General features: G+C 39.1%; 1 long non-coding RNA gene across 1 annotated transcript; it reads left to right on the top strand.

Moving 5' to 3' along the window:
- The first annotated feature begins 556 nt into the window (after window positions 1-556).
- Window positions 557-20,666, top strand: LOC119746150. The gene is made up of 2 exons (XR_005273700.1): window positions 557-683; window positions 14,431-20,666. It is a non-coding gene; the product is annotated as an uncharacterized LOC119746150 (long non-coding RNA).
- Window positions 20,667-21,222: the final 556 nt, after the last annotated feature.

The raw sequence follows: 21,222 nt of genomic DNA on the forward strand, positions 1-21,222 counted from the left end.
TACATACATGAGTCCCCCCCCCCCCACCCCACCCACCTTGACAAATTGCAACACCTTATTTTCCACAGTGTACCGACCGTACTTAAATACATACATGTACATGTATAAACTTTACTCATTTTGTGCGAATGCCTTGTTGTAAATACTGGTTAGTCTATACAGCCACTTGCACTGCAAGCTAGATGGTACCGGTACATGTACAGTACATGCAGATTCGGCAATTCATTATGCAAAATAAAACTGTGTCTTGACCTTCAGATTCTGACCATAAGTGGGCCCCTTCTATCCGGTGTTCAGTAACCCATTTTTGTATTACAAAAACATGGCAGCCAATTGACCAATCAACAGCTCAGGCCAAATTTCTGCTCAAAATGATTTCACATTTTCTAAAGCCGACTCCGATTGGCCGGGGAGAGCTTGGAGAGGGTGGCATGGAGCTTGTGGCCTCCGTTGAACAACGGATGATACTCATGTGATATTAGTATATTTCATTGCCTCCATCTTCCTGTCTGGCATGTCTGTCATTAATTATTGAACTCTTTTCTATATATTTTCCAGTCGAGTGGATTGAGCTACGCTTCTTTGGATAATGGGAGGCATTGGCGCTTACCATCACCCTACCACATGATGAGGAGGTCTTTTTTCCTGGAGATTGCATCGTTTGGATGATTGGCCGTTCATGAGTAAGGACTGTTTTGTAAAAGATTTGTTGTCATGCTTGTTTGCTTAAGTGCTAAATATGTTCAGGAGATTTTTTTTCAACAGTGCGTCTGTTTGTTTGCTTGAGTGATACCTTTTTGTCTGTTGTGGTAACAAAATCACTGAAAGAAAAAACTCAGGAGTTATGCATTTATCAGAAGCGGTTCCCGGTTTGAATGAAGACTATTCACATCTTTGTTTTTCTTCTGTTCTTGAGCCTTTTGATATGTCAATAAGTTTGCATGTATACCTGAGCCAGAAACATCATTTAATTCTTTGAAAGGCTAATCCCATTTGATTATTTTATTTTAATGTATACATCATGAAATCAGAAACAAACATGCTGTGAAAACATTTATATTTAAGCAGAATGGAATTCAGCCTCCAAAACGTGAAATAGAAAACTGCATGGAAACAATTATGATTATTCTTAGATTTGAAATGCACTGTGTTGAAATGATACATGGGTGAGTGAAAACAAAATGTAACCAGGCCATTTACGCATTGTATTATAATTTATGTACATTGTGCACACATTGTACATGTTTGTGTCCATCTTTCAGGCGTGTCTATTTAGCCATATTAACAATAATGACTTTTGTAATAACCTGCTTCACTGAAACTACCAGCATATTACCAATTTTTTTATTTTATTAATAATGGTTACCTCCCCAATTAAACATCCCCTTTTATTTTTAGCATTTTTTTTTTTTTTTTGCTTGTGGTTGTTTTTCTATATTTGTCCCTCACATTATTATTATTATTAATGCAAAGTCACAAATTGAAAACATTCAGAAGCAAATAATAAAAATAAACCCACCATACATGTACACGTATTTCAGGGGAAAATGCACCCCCCCCCCCCCAAAAAAAAAAAAACATAATACAAAACAGGACAAGATAAGACACAAAAAAGAGGACCTAACAAAAATGTATGTGTAATTTACACATTATGAATTAGTTGTGAAGGGGACAATAAACATATCATTTCTCTGGAAGGGCCAAACATTCTCTTAATCAACATGATCAGTCTTCAGTGGATTATACATGTAATGAGCACTTGGCAAAACCAGCAGTCAATCAAATGTCTTTGAGTGTCCACTTGTGTACGAGCGGTGAAATATGCAGAGGACTGCGAGAGAGAATTAGCATAGTGGGGGTGGAATAGTTTACCCATGGATCTGAATTGGAACCGGGGTAATTTTCCGAAATGATAATCAGTTAAATAGAAATAATGTTTGTGTTAGTTTAGTAGGGCTGAGATGTCAGGATTTTAGTGAGGATTTATAAAAACGGTTTTAACCTTTTTAAACCAATAACACACAACAAACTTGCGCAGGGGAGACTTTTTATTTCAAAGTAAAATCATGTACATACCGGTTCTTAATAACCCTAACAGTCCTGAATCCTCTAATTTCAATATGATTTTGCACAACAAAGTTTTTGGCCCCTTGAAAATCCAAATGTGGCAGTAAAAGTTTGAGATGAACCTACATGTTGTATTTGGTCACAAAAAAAATCAGTCAGGTCGGGTTTAAAACTTAGGCCAAAAAAAAAAAGTCTCCGGTTTCTGGTATGCGCGCGCGTCGCCGTAGCCATGCGCGTCGGCAAAATGAAAAGGTTTTTTTTCAATGAAAGATGATGTCTCAAAACCGCCAAACTTACTGGTTTGACTGGAATTCTGCTGCTGCGCAATTTCAACGTGTTTTTAGATGGGGTTATGATCGAGAATAAGCTTTATGTGGCCTCTCTGGACTCCCATATATTTGCACTAAGTTTAGTCGGGCACCATTTGCAGTCATCAGCCGACATTTGAAGCAAATTTGAAGCAAAAAAGTCGGGTAAAAAAAAAAAAAAAGCCACGTCGCCGCACCACTTTTTGGACAAGCTCCATACCAGAAACCGGAGACTTTTTTGGGGGGGCCTTATGGAAGAATGCATTTTTATTCCTCCATGGGTTACCCTAAATGCAATTTGTTTTTTTGTGTCGAACAATTTAGCAATCAAGGAATATTTTCTTTTAATCCTTATTGTACAGGTACAATGTACATACATGTACTGTGCATGGTAGTTATTAAAGCCATTTCCCAGGCATTTTGGCTAGGAACATACATTCTACAGTGTATTTAAATCTTAACTAAAGTGAAGGAACCCGATGGCACATTCTTTTTACTGACAGCTTTCAAGGGACATTCATTCTGCTGTAAATGTCCCTTGCCTCTGGCTTGATTCCATCTACAACCCCCCCCCCCCCCTCCCACCCACATCTTGGAAAAGAATCAACAGAATTTCTGACTTCAGTTTATGCAGTGGCAAAACTCGCTTGATAACTATGGACCAGAGGATATTACAGTAAAAGAGAATCTCTGTTTGGATGAAATCTTTCTAAGATGCAAGTAAGGATGTGACGTTTACACGTTTAAATGAAAACAATTTGAAATCCGTTTAAAAAATTTCCAAAAACCGAATTATAAAAAGGCATAGAAGATCTACGTTGACTTTTCACACAGTTTTCTTTGAGTTAAACGTACATGTACATAGCGCAAATAATTAATGATGTTGTTTTCAAACCTATTTAATTTACAAAACCTTTGCAGCACTTCAATATTACATTCGGGGCACACCTATGTACAATTTAGTTCAGTTTTTACTTTTTCAATGACTGCCATTGTTGATTAATCATGTCAATCACACTGGTCTGCAAACATAATAAGCATGTGTAAGCATGTGAATAGCTAAACATTTAAACGGTTCTTAAAATTTTAGCTAATCATTTACAAAAATAAACACAAAGTCACATCCTACCCGTAGCTAGATGCAAGGAGTTGGTTCGCTTTCATTCGTGCATGTCTTTGCTGTGATCAAAATGTTATAACAGCTTGTGTTTCCAAGGCAAGGTTTTCAGTGGATTTAGACATTTTGCCTGCACCGTTTGGGACTGTATTGGAAAACATGTACTGTACACAAGTCTGTGTGGACCTTTAGCCGTTACAGACCGGAGGCACCCAACCTATAGTGAAGGCAAGGAGTGGTCTATACTACATGTAGCTATTGGGATAACATTGGTTGCTGTTTTGGGGCCGTATCATAAGTCCGACGCCTCATAGGTCCGACGCCTCATAAGTCCAAAATTTCGGACTAATGAGGCGTCGGACTTATGAGGCATAACATTAATTTATTCCGCCTCATAGGTCCGACGCCTCATAAGTCCGACGCCTCATAAGTCCGACAACGGAAAAACGAGGCGTTTAATTTGTCGGACTTACGAGGCGTCGGAGCTATGAGGCGTCGGAGCTATGAGGCGTCGGACTTATGAGGCGTCGGACCTATCAGGCGTCGGACTTACATGTATGGGCCTTTATTTGGTTGGGGGATACAATTTTGTCGGACTTATGAGGCGTCGGACCTATGAGGCGTTGGACTTATGAGCGGACCCCGCTGTTTTTCATCTCAGTTTTTCCTTTTTCTGTTGTCTAATTAGCTACGGTAGCTGTGAACCAATTTTGGTGTAGTCTTGGTCTAACACTGGATTTGGATAATGTTCGTTTACGTACAGGTGGTCCCTAGCAAGCTACCCGCCTAGCATGCTACGCAGCGGAACGACATCAATGGTTGAGGGCGCTATCAACAAGACAAACCAAATCGCCGATAGCGCCCTCTACTGTTGATGTCGTTCGGCTGCAGAGCGCGCCAGGCAGCCGGTACGTAAACGAACATAAACCAAATCCAGTCTTGGACCAAGACTAATTTTGGTGCAGCGTGTATGTACTGCATGAGGACTAGCAAAACGGAATCCATGTTGCTAACATTTTGTCTGACCAGTTGTGCCATTGAATCCATCACTAGTTCGTCACAAGTAAGTCCAGTCACAAGTAAAAGGGGAAGAACAATAACAAAAGTTATCACAGTTTATTTGAATACTTGTATAAGGCCGCTTCCGAGGACTAGAAGGATCTGATTTTCTCCCTTTGTGTGTTGGTCCTCGGGCGTTGTTCACCCAGGACACAATTAAATCAGTGTGTTAATTAACAGTATGCCCTAGATTTGTCTTTTTTTTGAACTGGGTACAGCCTCTCAATCCTGGACCCGACCTGGCTTGGATTTTACCCATGTTGGATTAATGCTAGTGTTGGATTGCTGCTAGTGTGAATAGACTTCCCGAAATCTCTGTGTTGAAACCGGATATTTTTGGAGATTTTTGTCCGTGTAATCCCCTGGTTGCTGTGAAGATTCCTTCTTTTACACTTTTGTAGTTGACTCCATCCCAAGTCTATCACAAGTCGGGTCACAATTGTGACCAAACTTCAGTGGCGGCGCCAGACTCTAAAATCAAACTAAAAGAAAACTGGGTTGGGGGGGGGGGGGGGGCAAGGAAAATACTGGTGGGGGGGGGGGGGGGGGGAATTGTGTCTTCAATGCCTTGGGAGTTGGTATTGGATGACTTGTGATGGACTTGAGAAGATATTCCATCACAAGTCCATCACAAATCGGGTCACAATTGTGACCAAACTTCAGTGGCGATGCCAGACTCTAAAATCAAACTAAAAGAAAACTGGGGGGGGGGGGGGGGGGGGGGGGGGCAAGGAAAATACTGGGGGGGGGGATTGTGTCTTCAATGCCTTGGGAGTTGGTATTGGATGACTTGGGATGGACTTGAGAAGATTGGACAACACTGCAGATGCAACATGAATCAGCTACGTGTACTACACATGTACATGCAGGTTTAGTTTGTGTGTCGAACCTTTTTTTTCTGTGATTATAAGCGCAGGCCTTCCAGTAGGTTGCTGTTTGATGTTTGATTCTTTGGGCCTATATCTGTCATCTGATTGGCCAAGTACGGTACATACACATTTATAAACAAAGCTAGCAGCTCCTAGTGCATATCTGCATATTTATGTATTTTCTTTATACTGGGCGGCCCATTCAGTCCTTTTATCAGAACTGATCTCCCATGGGTCCCAGTAGGAGTAATAATACATAAAACATGATTTGAACATAACTTTTTTTAAATCGAATTGTTGGGCCGTATCATAAGTCCGACGCCTTATAGGTCAGAAATTTCGGACTTATGAGGCGTCGGACCTGTGAGGCATAAAATGTATTTATTCCGCCTCATAGGTCCGACGCCTCATAAGTCCGACGCCTCATAAGTCCGACAAATTAAACGCCTCGTTCTTCCGTTGTCGGACTTATGAGGCGTCGGACTTATGAGGCGTCAGACCTATGAGGCGTCGGACTTATGAGGCGTCGGACCTTTGAGGCGTCGGACTTATGGGCCTTTATTTGGTTAGGGGATGCGATTTTGTCGGACGTATGAGGCGTCGGACCTTTGAGGCGTCGGACTTATGAGCGGACCCCGAATTGTTAATGAACTTGACCTGCACAAGTTTATCATGACCAAAATGTGCAGGCCAGTCTTTGACATCCATTCTGAGATAATGCAAAGGTAACTCTACTTATTGAATCTAGAAAATATTAATTTTACCACATGATTCCAAACAAAATTGCTATGCAGAAACAAAATCTGTTCCGAAGATATCAATTGCCTGACAGGATAATGAAACAGATATATTCATTTTTGTGTGGCCCAATACCCTACCTGCTGATGTACACGTGTATGGCAACATATGGTTGGCACTCACCCCATGTACATTGTACGTTAGTGGAAATTGTGAGAGGGTGACTAATAAAACAGAGCTCTCACCACTTTGCATATTAACCCTAACCCTTGGGTATATTTACTAGAAAGTATCCTGAATCTGCCAAAATCCATCAATTTTGCCATGTAAAAAAATGTTAGTCGGGCCAGTGAATCCATCAGAATCCACCAGTTAGCCGGGAGTAAATCTGTTGAGATCGTGAATCCATCAAAGTCCTCCAACTGCTCAATATGGAGGTATCCTAAATCCATCAAAATCCTGTAGTACAGCTAGGCTTCATGTCCTGAATCCATCAAAATCCTGTAGTACTTCTAGGCTTCATGTCCTGAATCCATCAAAACTCCCCAACTTGTTCAATATGGAGGTATCCTGAATCCACCGAAATCCCCCGAAACAGAGATTTTGATTTTGATGGATTCAGGTATGTTAAGGTTAAAGGCTGCATGATTCGGTATAGCTCATTCTATGAATTTGAGAAAGAACTGCTGAAACAAATTTGAGTTGTAGAGCTATATTGTACATTATCTTCGAGTAAACCTGAATCCTCGATCCTGATTGTCAATCCATGGCAACAAACCGTGCTACATTATCCCATGTGTGTAGCATATGGCTCATACCACACTCCGCATGTTACGATATTCTAAGATGTGCGCGCCATTCCTATTTCACGTACGTGTAATAGGATAGCCATTGAAAAGTTTGTGTACAGCATGTGCATGCTCGTTCCAACTTTACGATGCTTCATGTTTGCTTGAAGATGAATTCGTCATCCCACTCGTGCTCGTGGGACACGGAAAATGTAGTGTGTTTGCATCCCACATAGCACTCAGCATGTGGGACACAGACGCACAACATTATTCTGTGTTCCACTTACATGTACACTTGTGGGATTACTTGTGGTGTGGATATTTGAGTGAAGGCGTGCCCCTGCGATGGGGGGGGGGGGGCAGGGGCATGCCGCCGCCTCCTCCATTCTAAAGCAATTTGAGAATAAATGTTGGAACTTTGGGTGATTTTTTTTTATATTTGGCCCCATTTTACGAATATATCCTAAAAGAATTCAGCGGCTGAAAGGGAATGGGGGGGGGGGTGCAATCTAGATCCACTCCTGGTGTCATCCACTGTTCATGCACAGAGTGATCAAACTTGCATGTTGTTTGACCCACGTGTACAGTCTGTGACAAACTCAAGACAGTTATATGAAGCCTGTCTAACCCTCTAAGAAAGTACAGCTTCCTCACCTGAGAACCCATTATAATATGAAAGGCGATATTCAAGCTCATTTGTAGTTTGCCACAAGAAGCTAGTCACATCTCTAACACCAGTTTGTACCTCAAGTGTGAACTTTATCCAAGAACATGTTCCTTAGGGATTGAGGGTTTCAAGCCCCGTGCTTAAATTTACATTCACATCTAGACTACACACATGTTTACGTTACATACCTAGTGTGGACATTCCTTTGTTTTTGTTTAGTTAAGAAAAAGCTGTGAAAAAAACTCATTTTACTCACACTGTGAAAACTCTTTCAACGCAATTTTTTTTTCTAAGATTCCCTTGAGTGTTTCTCTTCATTTTGCGACGACGGATAACCTAACCCTAAAATCCTCTAAACCTGTGTTCCAGAGAGGGGGAAACACTGTGTGGACTTGGCAAGTCCCCACAACGTCGCTTCTACCTGGTTTGGACTTCATTTGTTCGGAAGTCGACACAGTGAATGTAATTCTTGTCCACACATACACCTATACATAGTACGCACCTAAAATACTACAGTGTATAGTACCAGTACCTACTGTAAATCCCCCAACCCCGTTGAACAGTTAAGACGAGGAAAGCTGGTTCCAGTGTGAACAAAATTCATGCCTGCAACTATTTCTCGGATCATCCTTGTTTTTTATTTCACACAAGTTAGGGCCTACCGGTATGTATGCCATTAAAAACACTGTACAAAGTGTTGTAAAGATTGGAGTTTCCTTTTTTGTGTGTTAATTCGAAGTTGCATGCCTAAAAATTCTATTCTTCCGAATGGCTCACTCTATTCACTCTTCCTCTGAGGAAGATAGAGTGGGCCATTCAGTAGAATGGAAAGTTGTTCGTAAGTGTTTCTTACATTGTACATATGTGCATGTGTTTGAGTTGTCAGTAAGTCAGTCAGTAACACGGGGCCGTATCATAAGTCCGACGCCTCATAGGTCCGACGCCTCATAAGTCCAAAATTTCGGACTTATGAGGCGTCGGACCTATGAGGCATAAAATCTATTTATTCCGCCTCATAGGTCCGACGCCTCATAAGTCCGACGCCTCATAAGTCCGACAAATTAAACGCCTCGTTCTTCCGTTGTCGGACTTCTGAGGCGTCGGACTTATGAGGCGTCGGACCTATGAGGCGTCGGACCTTTGAGACGTCGGACTTATGGGCCTTTATTTGGTTAGGGATTGCGATTTTGTCGGACTTATGAGGCGTCGGACCTATGAGGCGTCGGACTTATGAGCGGACCCCAGTAACACACATGCACATGTGTACTAGGCTGATCTGGGACCAGCAAAGTTGTCCTCTCAGTCAAATCAATCAAGTGACTGTTGTTAACAGCTAGAGCTCCCAGTCTACATGTACATGAAATGTACATAAAGCAGGATTGACTAGCTGTAAATGTTTATAATTTGATACAGCTATGTTTGGACTGTAGGTGATTGATAAGACAGCTGTGCCTACTACTTGCCTGCTTTTGTCTGTTGACTGAATTTGACTAGTCACATAGAGCTTGCTTAAAACATGATCAGACTGTTACAGCGTTAGTGACTAGCATGTGCAAAAGGCATGGCAGTGAAGAGGATTGATTTTTTGACTGTCTTTGACTGTTCAGAAAGCTGTAGAGTTAATTTCTTTTAAAACGAAAATGGATAATGATTAATAAATCACTAACACATTTTGGTAGTACACCTCCCCAAAAGACAAACAGACAAAAGGAGATAAGCATGCATGCTTAGAGGCAAGTAAGCAGGGAAGCTTATAGCAAGCAAACAAACAAGCAGACAAAACAGAAAGTGGGTTGCAGCTTTTGGGTACTTGGGCAAATATTTTTATAGAGCTTAAAGCACAGAAGTTGGCTAAGCAGAAATTTGCTTAAGGAGAGCAGGTTTAATCAGACGCATTACTGCAGTGCATGTACAGTGGTTTTGAATAGTTCTTAGCTGATTACCCCCCCCCCCCCAAAAAAATATACAAGCTTCCAAGCATTTTTATTTCTACTTAGCAAAATAGCATAAAACTACTTTTTTGTAGTGACTTAATTATCTTTACTTTCATTTCATTTTGTTGACAAGCTTCTTCCTTCGACACCTGCTGTTAGCATTTCCGGCTGTCATCAAGTTACCTGAGACAGGTTGATGAGTGTCTTTCAGTGAGATAAGATCTCTCATCAGCCATCTCATCATGACAAGCATCGTCAGCAGCAGTAGCAGCACTGAAAGTCACCATTTCAATCCTGTAATAAATTGCAAATTTAAAGGTTCTAGTTTAAAGGCACATTACAATTATAGTTTAAATCTAACCGAACTCAACCCATCAAAGTCCAACAGCAGGTGTTGTTGAAATCTGTTAGAATGGGTACAGTACCCCTAAACTGATGGTCTTTTACATTGGGTTTGGCATATACCTCCAGAAACTAAGTCCAACAGTGTGTGTGTACGATTTCCCATGTGGGTGTTGGAAATTGCCTGGATGGGTATGGTTTCTTGTAACTTATGCTAGGAGCTAGGGTTAATTAATATTTTTTTCTCTACCAATGGGATTTCATATAAATCACTGTATTCTGTGCTTTCTGAAGGTGTGCAAGAAAAATTCAAAAGCTCACTCAGATGGGACTCAAACCCACAACCTCCTGCTTACTTGTACAGACATTTTGCCACTTGCCACGGGAAGTTTGATCAATCATTAGTCTAAGAACCTACCTGGATCTTTTGAAATCACCATTATGGACAGGAACCAAGAGAAACAATGCTTGTACTAAGGCTTTCAAGGGGCATCGATCAAGCCTCACGTAAAATAATAGTGGCTGGGCTCTACCTCCCTCAATCCTACAAAATCATCCACTGTGCAGGAACCCAGTGGCACACTCTTTGTACTATCAAGTTTCAAGGGGCATCATTGCAGTAATAGTGGCTGGGCTCTACCTTCCTCAATCAGGCAAAATCCTCCCCTGTGCTTCCCTAGTGGCACACTCTTTGTACCTTCAAGAGGCATCATGCCCAAAGTACCGGTAATAGTGGCCGTGATCTACCTTCCTCAATCCTACAAAATCCTCCACTGTGGAGGAACCCAGTGGCACACTCTTGGTACCTACCAAGTTTCAAGCCCCAAAGTAATAGTGGCCGTGCTGTACCTTCCTCAATCCTACAAAATCCTCCACTCTTGAGGAACCCAGTGGCACACTCTTTGCACCTGCCAAGTTTCAAGGGCATCAAGCCCCAAAGTAATAGTGGCCGTGCTCTACCTCCTCAATCCTACAAAATCCTCCACCTTGGAGGAACCCAGTGGCACACTACCTACCAAGTTTCAAGGAGCATCAAGCCCCATGTAAAATAAACGTGGCTGGGCTCTGCCTTCTTCAATCTGGTAAAATCCTTCACAACCGCCCGGTGAATTGTGAAGGAAGAAGGGTTGTTGAAAGGACCATCATTTTCAATTAAGGTGTCACAAAAGGTCTGAACTCTTTGGAAGCCTAATAAGAAGCCCTTTTTAAAAAATTGAATTGGTTATCAATTGTAGCATGCCATGGTCCAGTGGTTACGGTGTTTGACTCATGTACGAAGGTGCGTGGGTTTGAGCCCTGCCAGGACCATGGTGCTTGTGTTCTTGGGCAAGACACTTACAATGTAACTACAATTGCCTCTCTCCACCCAGGAGTATAAATGGGTACCTGTGAGGGTTGGGGTCGGGGACCGATTGAGCACTGATATCAGTTGCCGCGTGGTCCCATGGCCTGATGAACGGGGTAATAGTTGTAAAGCGCTTTGAGATTGTTGATACGATGGAAAGCTCTATATACATGTAAGCATAATTATTATTATCAATAATGTTCATTTCCTTGCAGAGCTTTCAAAGAAATACTTTAAGCATGAATACAAGGTATCAGGGAGTTTAAAATATTTGTAAGTGAAACTTGTTTGGGGGGGGGGGGCAGTGAGGAATATTATGAAATGCATGCATGATTATTTGAAATGTACAGTACATCACTTTTGTCATACAAATCTTCATGATCATAAAAATATTTTGTCAATGTGCAAGCTACAAAAAAGAAATTGAATTATTTTTAGTAGTTTTGTTAAATAATTCCACTCCATCATTAGAGGTAGCTGCTGTAACTTTAGAATTTTGCGTGGATGGTTATTAACTTAGAGCATTACTGTATAACACAGGTAATTATAATTGGTCTGAACGGTCTGCATGGATGCACGACTGTTGCATCATACACGTGTAATTGAGAGGAATTGATAAGACATGAAACAGTACATGTACGTTGTGTGCACGTACATGTACTTGTACACATTTCAGCGCATTAAGCTCAGCACACAACCAACAAACATTCACAGGGCTGACATTTTGAAACCTCTCCGATTGCATGGGGATTGTAATTGCTGGCAGACTGTCTCTCTCTCTCTCTGATTGGAGAATGTTCCCAACAGCGGTGTTCCGCCGCCACTGGCCATGTCAGTCTTTGAATGTATTTCAAGAATTTTACTCAGTAAAGGGAAATATTCGTGTGCCCTGCTCTACATAAATCGTGCATACTGTAAAGCCACAAGAAAATGGGACATTTTAAGACTTAAAAAGATTTTGTATACATTTTTTTTTCAATTCTTCATGGCAGACATGGGAATTAAAAAGAGGAAATCAGCTGATCTGAGAAAAAAACCTGCGGAATAAGGAAATCGAAATCGAAAGAAACTTTCCAAATAAAGTCCAAAACCATTTAAACTGATGGGTTAGGTTTAGCCAAGGATGGACACCCTCTTTATAGCATTACAACTGACACGAAGTGTGGTAAGGGAGTCCACCTGGGCTACATGCATGTTAGGTTGTACTCTCTCCTTTGTGGGGTGCTGTGATCTGATGGTTACGGTGTTCGACTCGTGTGCCGTGGTACATGGGTTCGAATCCTGACCGTGGGAACATGGTGCTTGTGCTCTTGAGCAAGGCACTTTACCATTATTGCTTTGTCCTTCGGATGGGACGTGAAGCCCATTGGTCATGTGTGTTGTGTAATGCACATTAAAGAACCCAGTAACACTTGTCGCTAAGAGAAGGGGTTTGCCCTGGTGTTGCTGGCAGTGGCTGCAATGTGTGCCGCAGCACCTTGTAAACCCTTATAAGGTGCTACATAGTGGGTCTCATATTTCTCATAAACTTCATTTAACTTGTCTTGAATTATAGACATAATTTCCAGCGCCTTGAGTACCTAACTGTTGTTAGATACGTGCACTATATAAGACTCCGGTATTATAATTATTATTATTATTGTTTATTATTCTGGACAATTTAGCAGAAAGCACAAGTGTTGAAGAATTCAGTTAAGCTAATATCTTTCCACTGAAGATTTAAAGGAAGGTTTTGAGGTGGAGGTTTGCAGAAGTATCATTATTATGTCATCAACTTCAAGTTGACATACAATTTGTACATGCAGCTATCACTTCACCAGGAATATTTGAACAATCGTTATTCAGGCCCTTTGATTATGCGACACACACTTACGGATATGTGACTTTGTGACATACGGTATCAGCTAGCATGCGTATGTTAATTGCATCCCCCTCCCCCCAAAAAATGAAATGTGTTGCTCCCAATTTACCCCATTTTAAAAATCTTCCTTGTTTTAAGTCTTACTACCCAAGCCTTCTTCCTACCCCACTCTCCTTTTTCTTTACTTTTTTTTTTTTTTACTACAAACAAGTATTTTTTTGGGAGAAGTACAGAGAAGATGAAAGTGGGACAAATTAGTATAAATTCTCTGAAAATAGTTTTTTGTTTGTTTGATTAAGACAATTAAGCCAACATGTATCCAGAAAGATAATACATGTTGACCCTTTGCCTATATCTAGTAGTCATCCTTGTGGTACACGTAGGGGTGTTTGTTTGTTTGTTTGTTTGTTTGTTTGTTTGTTTTAATTTTTATTCATACAAAAAAGTTGATAATGATAAAATATACAAAATAAGTTATACAAATGTTGTATCAAGGATAGAACAACACAAAATAATTCATGAATGGGGGTGACATCAGTCCGAGAGAATGACAAAGCCTTCTGTAGAGGAGCGTCCAAGACTGCTGTGCTGTTACTTGCATTATTAAAAGTGAATGTTCAAAAGGGCTCCAGGGCAATTCCACGGAGAAGTGGACACAACTGAAAAGTGGAAATGTGCTAAATCTTCAGAACTACCGGTACAAGAAGCACAGTCTTGAAAGTGGTATCAAATTGAAGGGGACAACATGACCTTTCATTTGAGTGGTGTGCCAGTGAGATGGAATGTTGTTAAGTGTGTTTTTTTTGGTCCAAAAAGGGGGGGGGGGATTGGCTAAAAATTATGGTTTTTCAGTGGGGGGGGGGGGGGGGGGGCCTCTTTTGGCGCGTGAGGGCGCTTTTTTTCTTGTAACGTTATTCAAATGTCATCAATTCTTAGGGTTAAGGGAATAAGAATCAAGTAAAATACTACTTATCTGCATTCCTCTTCTTGTTTAATAAAGAAAAAAAGTGGATACTTCCTGGACCAGGGGCAGATCCTTTTTCTTTTCTTTTATGGAGGCCCGGGGCACTTGGGATTTGGCTTCTCCTCCCCCCCCTCCCCCCTCCCCCCTCCCCCCTCCCCTCACCTGGCCCCCTGGGCTATGCCACTGCCTGCAAGTGCCCTTGTCTGAAGACACCTGTAGAATTGCATCTCCTTATCTCAGTATTCTCCCTAGTACAAATCTTTCTCCCTCTGATTATCAAGCTCATGCACATGTAATATTCCAGTCTCATCAACCTTGTCCCTCTCCTGATTGCCAGATTGTGACTGTTTACCCACTTTCCAATCTAATAGGTGGAGGACAGCAACGGTTGCCGGGCCGCCGACAATGAGATGCCTGTCTCCATGGCAACAGCCAGCAGCCACTGTGAGTAGTGATGTGCATATACTTCAAAGTGTTCTACACTTGACGGACCCCAAGAGCACAGACTCATAATGTGAGTAACATCTCCCTGAATGGACAGTCTGACACAGGAACAGCCACTGCCAAGTAACTACATTGTATGTCACTTCCTGAAGTGCCCTCTTGTGGCCTATTTGAGAAAATGTCAGGCAAAATGTGCAATTTCAAGATATTCATTCAAGTCGAAAGTAAGTACTGCTACAGTTTTAGAGTGCATGATGTAACATAATAAACAGTCAATTATACAGCATTTTTCATAATAATTTTTGCTGTAACATTACCATAACAAATCTAGCAAGTTTTTCTTGCTCATAAATTGTTGACATTTCATGTTCTTGCCCTGCGAGCTATGCAGTTAACATGGTTAAGTAAGTAACTTTGAACTCAATGTATTGTATATGAAAGACAAAAATGGCTTGAAGCTTTTAATTATGTCCAAAAAAATACATGGTACACATGTTTGCATTCTGCAGATATTTATTAATAATCGCAATTTCCTCATTAAGAGTTCTCTTCGACAAGTAGAAAGTTTCTTGATGAGAACAGTACTAAAATGCCAATAAAGGGAAATACATTTGCCCCAAATGACATGAAATCGTGCACGAGAAATCAAAAACTGAATTTATGAAAAATATTTAATAAATAGTGAAGGTCAAGTGTGTCAGTGTTGTTTTAAAACCATAATCTCCTAATTTTAAAAACCAATTACAAGAATGCTGGGTCGAGCATGCTCCCTGTATTTTTATGCATGCTAAAAGTGTGCAGGGTTAATTTTATGGACTTTTTAAAAATTAAAACAAGTTTGTAACCTAACCACATTTAATACACATGCGTGCTTTAATTACAAAACCTTATGATTGAGTTCTCGATTGTTAGAAGAGGAATGGTTTTTCTTCAGCACTGACTGAACCAGTTGTCGAGTCTTGCAATTCCCAGTGGATGCCATGACATCAGTACTGCACTGATGTGACAGCACATTACAAACCGCCAGCATGATTTATTCATTTTCTCGATATCGTTCTTGGCCTACATGCGGCAGTCTGCCGGCACGGCCTGCCGTCGTTAGTTCTTATCGTCGTCGATCCGAAGAGCTGTGACCGGCAGACTACTCATAATCGCTGGCGACTGCTCTTTATGCATGAACTGACTATGATGTCAACCCTACAGGCAGTCATCATAATGAGCCATCCCTGTCTTTTATTATTAGTAGTATTAATATTTTTAAGAATGACAAATGACAGAATGTAGTGCATGGCATGGCCAGCGTGCATGGTATAATCAATGAAATTTTGTTGGGGCTATAACATAGTGGTATTTTTTTTGCAGTCACAATCTAATTGAAATAAATAATGGGCATTTTCTATTCTTTATTAAATAATCGTTAGAAGTGTATTACATTATGATGTTAAGGCCCATGTTTCCTACTTTTAAAACATTAAACTGCATGTTGATTTAACCAGCAATTCAGCACAGACCATGTCTCACAGTCATGAATGCGTGCCCATGTTATTTCTGTGCTCCAGCTAACCTACTATTTTTAAGAAACAGAATTTGAGAAAATGTAGAGAATTTTACCAGCCATTACCATTTTTTTGCAGACGGAATATGCAAAGGTTTGGCATGTCAGCTTACATTTGTACATCTAACACCCTTTGTTTTTTTTGTTTTTTTACCATGAAGTCGAAAAACCAGGAGCAGAAACTCAATTCAACAGTTGCAATGTGTTAGAATTTACGATTATTCAGAAATATTGAAAGATCAAGTGTTTAATTCAACTTTACTGAGCAGCTCATCAATTTCTTTGGTAAAATAACTTAAATTGAAAATGAAGGGGACTGCACCTTGCCAGGATTTAATTCCTTCATGTCAAATGATGAATCTTTTGACTGAAATTAAAAAAAAATCGCATTTTGTTTTTAATTTACTATTGATCACTTTGTTCTAAAGGTAACACGAATTTCGTCTTTTTTTCACAAAAGGATCAGACTTTATTTTGCAGAAAAGCCAAAACCTGAAGTTGTGATCAATTTGCACTGTGTGGCACATCACACATATTATAAACCAAAGAAATGAATTCCATTGAATTGCCAATTGGGCGGAGACCCAATATTGCTGAGCGGGAAAGATTTTAGCTTAACCAAAACAGAACAATACTCAGCCCTGTCAAAACCAGGTTACTGGTTGTGACAGCATACAGTATTGAAAGGAAAATTGGGCCTGATCTGTCCATTTTGTTATCGTTTTAAATGTTTTCACAAATTATCTCTCTCTGATCATTTAACATAGGTTTACTGTTTTTAAAAATGCTTCATGTATTATTGCAGGGTTTTGATGATTTTTGTTTAAATGTATTTTTTTGTCCATTCATGGTTGAGTTATGTGTATGTATATTAACCATTGTACAACTTACTTTGTATATAAAGATCGCAAGTTCTATGCAATTAATCTTGTTACATAAATTTAAAAGTTACCGACGTGAATTCGGTAGCATGTTTTAGCTGTTGAATATTCGTTAAGAACTATTTTAGCAATATACATGCACAAGCAGTGGAGAGTTTTTGCATTTTGCTATCTTTAAGTATGTATAAAAAAATATCCAACGCGGGTTTTCTTATTCCGTTGATTAGTATTCATAAGTAATGAATATACATGTTGTTATGTTGATGAATATTCATTGTTATTCAACATCTATGTTTATCTCCAAGCCGGACGTTAAACATTAATGTCATAGGTAAGAACAAGGTTGCCAAATATCTATGTTATAACTACATACATTATAAGGAAAATGATAGATAGGCCTTAAATTCATAATTTTAAAAATGATAAGAATTCCCATAATTGTATAAATTTCTAAGATTGAATGTTACCGTATGCTGCCTGCAACAGACGTAATTGCTATGTTAAAGGGTTTTTTTGGCCTGTGTGTACTCAAGGTTTTTAAACCACTTGTATTTTTTTGGTAGTGAAAAACAAGCAAAATATGGATTTAGTCCTAGCATTTTTTGTCTGATTTTCTGAAGCAAGCGATAGTTTTTGTTTTCTTTTTAATTTTTTTCGTTATTTTTTTTTCTTTTAATCTAGCCTAAAAGTGTACTTGGGGGCAAATTGTTCAGTACTGCAAATGGCATACACTGAATGTTCAGAAATTTAAAAGGCTATTTAAATTAAAAAGCCATGCATGACGACAAATTACTTGTGACTTTTTTTGTTTTTACCTTTTCCTGATATTTTTGTTCAAAATATAGATTTAAAAATGCTGTTTTAGTCATTCTGCCCCATTGATTTTGTGAATTTTTTGTAGCGACTTTAAACTGAAAATAAAATTGAAGTTCAGTACACATATTGGAATTTTAGTTGTGAATAAACATATTTTACTTCCAACGTCAGTACATGTATAAGACGTGCGGCGTGTCAAATGTTGCGACACACATTTATTGAATAATCTTCATAATCAATATCATGACGTAGATGACCTGTCTAAGCAAACATAGACTTGCCGCAAGTGCGGTGCAGGTTCGTGTAGCAAAGAAAACCTGACATTTTTAACAACTAAAAAAAGACTTCTTGTGTATTTTGTGTCAAGTCCAGAAAACCCCATTACAGACTCTTAATAAAGATCTATTCTATCATGTTCAGGTTTTATAAAATATAAAAATAATTACGAACAAAGGAAATTGCTGAGTGTGATCTTTGAAAAAAAAATGGAAAGCTAAGTCAGTGCAAATTTGAAAGGTCTTGGAACTTGTCTAAAATGCATGATGTGTCTGTCCGAAATGCTCCAGTCAAAGCTTGATATACAATTGTGGCAGCATCATATATGCTATAAAAAAAGGAGTACATATTTTTCTGTAATAAGCTGTCTTGGTGTGTCACATTGAAGTTTGCACGCCCCAAAGAAGCCATTGTATACATTTCAAACATCATACCGGTAATTCACTATCATCCAAGATTTGTAGACATCAATATTATATACCGGTACAATAAACAGCCCTTGTTCACCTGAAGAAGTGGAATTTTCAGCACTTTGAAAACAAAGTAACGGTATACATCCATGTACCGGTATTATTAAAATTCAATACCATCTCTCTATTAACCTATCGCAGAAGAATCGCGTCAACGCAGCTTGTGGAATATTGTCCAATGACATGATACACAAATGGACGCGGAACGCGCAAAATCAGAGACGAGCATAACTTAACATGCAAAATTCCACAGGGTTGTCTAAGGGGCGTGGCTAACTCGCAAACGGCGATAGGTCAATCAACCTCTTATGTACATGTATACAATGGCTAAACTTAATATATCAGGATATGTCTTTGTGACAGATAAATGTATATTATGACATCACAGCTTATTTAAAGTATCCCAACTGACTGTTGAAAAAAAAAGCTGTATTGGAATGTTTGAGCTTCAAAAAAATATATATCTCTGTATAAAGAAGTTGAAGTTGATGTGGTCATGTTCTAAAGAACTATTCAAAGAAACTGTGAATTTAAATAAATATTTCAAAATACGAGCCTAATATCTTCTCTACTTTATTATAAAAAATAAAGGCCTATACATTGCCATACATTTTACTGGACAATAACCATGAACGTAATTTCCAGAGATAAAGTAGCGGTAGCTTCCATTTTACTCTGTATAATATTAAAAAGGAAAAGAAAATATCTTAGTGTAAAATGTTGGAAATTGGGTAAACTAATGATTTATTTCAATAGTACTTTTGATTATTTCTCATTTTTGCCCGTGAATATCAAGGTCAGATTTTCTTGTTTTGTATTCATAATTTTTTTTTTATAAACTATGGTTTCAGATGGTTATATATTTGTATAGTAATAGTAATGCTAATTTTAGAGCATTGAGTTATTTCTTTCTGTACATTTCTGTTCTTTTTTTTTTTTAGGAATTCTGTATGGATTCAAGTTCTGTATGTATAATGTTACATAGTACTATTAATAAGAGCTCCCAATTATTTTAATAGAAGAGTATAACATGAATTAAGTTTTTGAAATATATTCTTGGAATTGCATAGAAGTCAAACATTTTGCCCTCAGTTTCTTTTAGAAGAAAAAAAAAGAATAGGAAATATTTTTTTTGTATTTGTAACCTGAAATTTAAGAAGAAATAAATATCCCACATCTCAATAACAAAGTTCATTACTTTGTTTGATATTCTGGGTTGTTTTAAATTTGGAATTTCTTTATATCCAGTTGTGATTTGTATTATTATTATTTACTCACCTCTGTTACATGTACGTCCTTTTTAATGTTTTTCTTGAACAGTTGAATATTTCTGAGTTATCTATTCAGTATTTTTAACATAGAAAGACTATCATATGTCATTCATGTGTGATAGTTTATTCTTGTGCATTTGACAGTTACACTGACATTTTACAAATATTAATATAAGCTTCACGACGACTAACAATTACAGTACGTATATATATGTGTGTGTGTACGGACTTATCCAGCCGCCACAATTGGAAGGCAAAACTGAGGTGGCACCACATTCACATGCACACACTCTTGTTTTACTATACTCCCGAGGACAATGCTTTGTGTTTTCCTTTTTCCCTGTAATACAACACTCTCCCATAGACTAAGCACACAAACCTACACGTACTATAGAGGACCGTTTTGAACAAAAGACCCAACTCCAGAGGACTGACAGGATCTCTTGTTCTCCCTTTGTGTGTCTGTTCTGTCTGTTCTCGGGGGTTATGTAGAATGAGTACATATGTGTACACATGAACGTGTGGTGCTTATAGTCTATGGGAGAGTGTTACAGGGACAAAGGAAAACACAAAGTATTGTCCTCGGGAGTATAGTAAAACAAGAGTGCGTGCACTCATCGGTGCTGCTTAGAGCAATGCAGAGTGCAAATTTGCCAAAGTTCAGGCGCAGCTGAAATATCAAGAATGCGTCTGACTCATGCGTCTGACATGTGCCACTCAATAAAGTCTTTTTATTGTGGTCACGGATTAGTTATATTTTGTTACAATTATGGTGTAAAGACTATTAACTCAGATGTATGAATTAACTCCAGTGTATCAATCAACATATATATCAGCTCCTGTTGTTAACATTTACTGCTTATAAACATGTTCATGTTGGGCATACTTATTTGACATGTTGGCTATCCCCACGTGTGATTATTATTGTGGTCTTGTTCATTAGTAGGGCCTAATTAACTGCAAGACGCCATAAATTAATGTGCAACTTGAGTTGCCCAGCGGCATAGCCAAGGGGGAAATGAGGAGGGGCACAGCCCCCCCCCTAAAAAAATCATCGCACCCCCCTGAAAAATCTTGTCCTATAAATAAGTGACCATGGTTAACAGGTTTAACCAAAATTGCCCCCCCCCCCACCCCCTATGGTGAGAACCCTGGCCCGAGTGCACCTATGTTCCCCAATACGTATGTTCCCCAATACCTATGTTCCCCAACCCTAACCATAACCATATCTAACCAAACCCTATCATAAGGATTTTGGGGAACATTGGGTAGACCCGGCCCCACTATAATCACAACTATTCCAAACCATGTCTAAAACTGAACAACTTTTCATACAATGGGTTGAAATGCCAGTCGATTTCACTTTCATTTATGGAATTAATGACATTTATTCATTGTTCAATCATTTATTTAAAAAACAATACAAAGAATTGTTGGATTGATTTGGTTT

The sequence above is a fragment of the Patiria miniata genome, unplaced genomic scaffold (assembly GCF_015706575.1).
Source record: "Patiria miniata isolate m_02_andy unplaced genomic scaffold, ASM1570657v1 HiC_scaffold_1, whole genome shotgun sequence".
Classification (NCBI taxonomy): Eukaryota; Metazoa; Echinodermata; class Asteroidea; order Valvatida; family Asterinidae; genus Patiria; species Patiria miniata.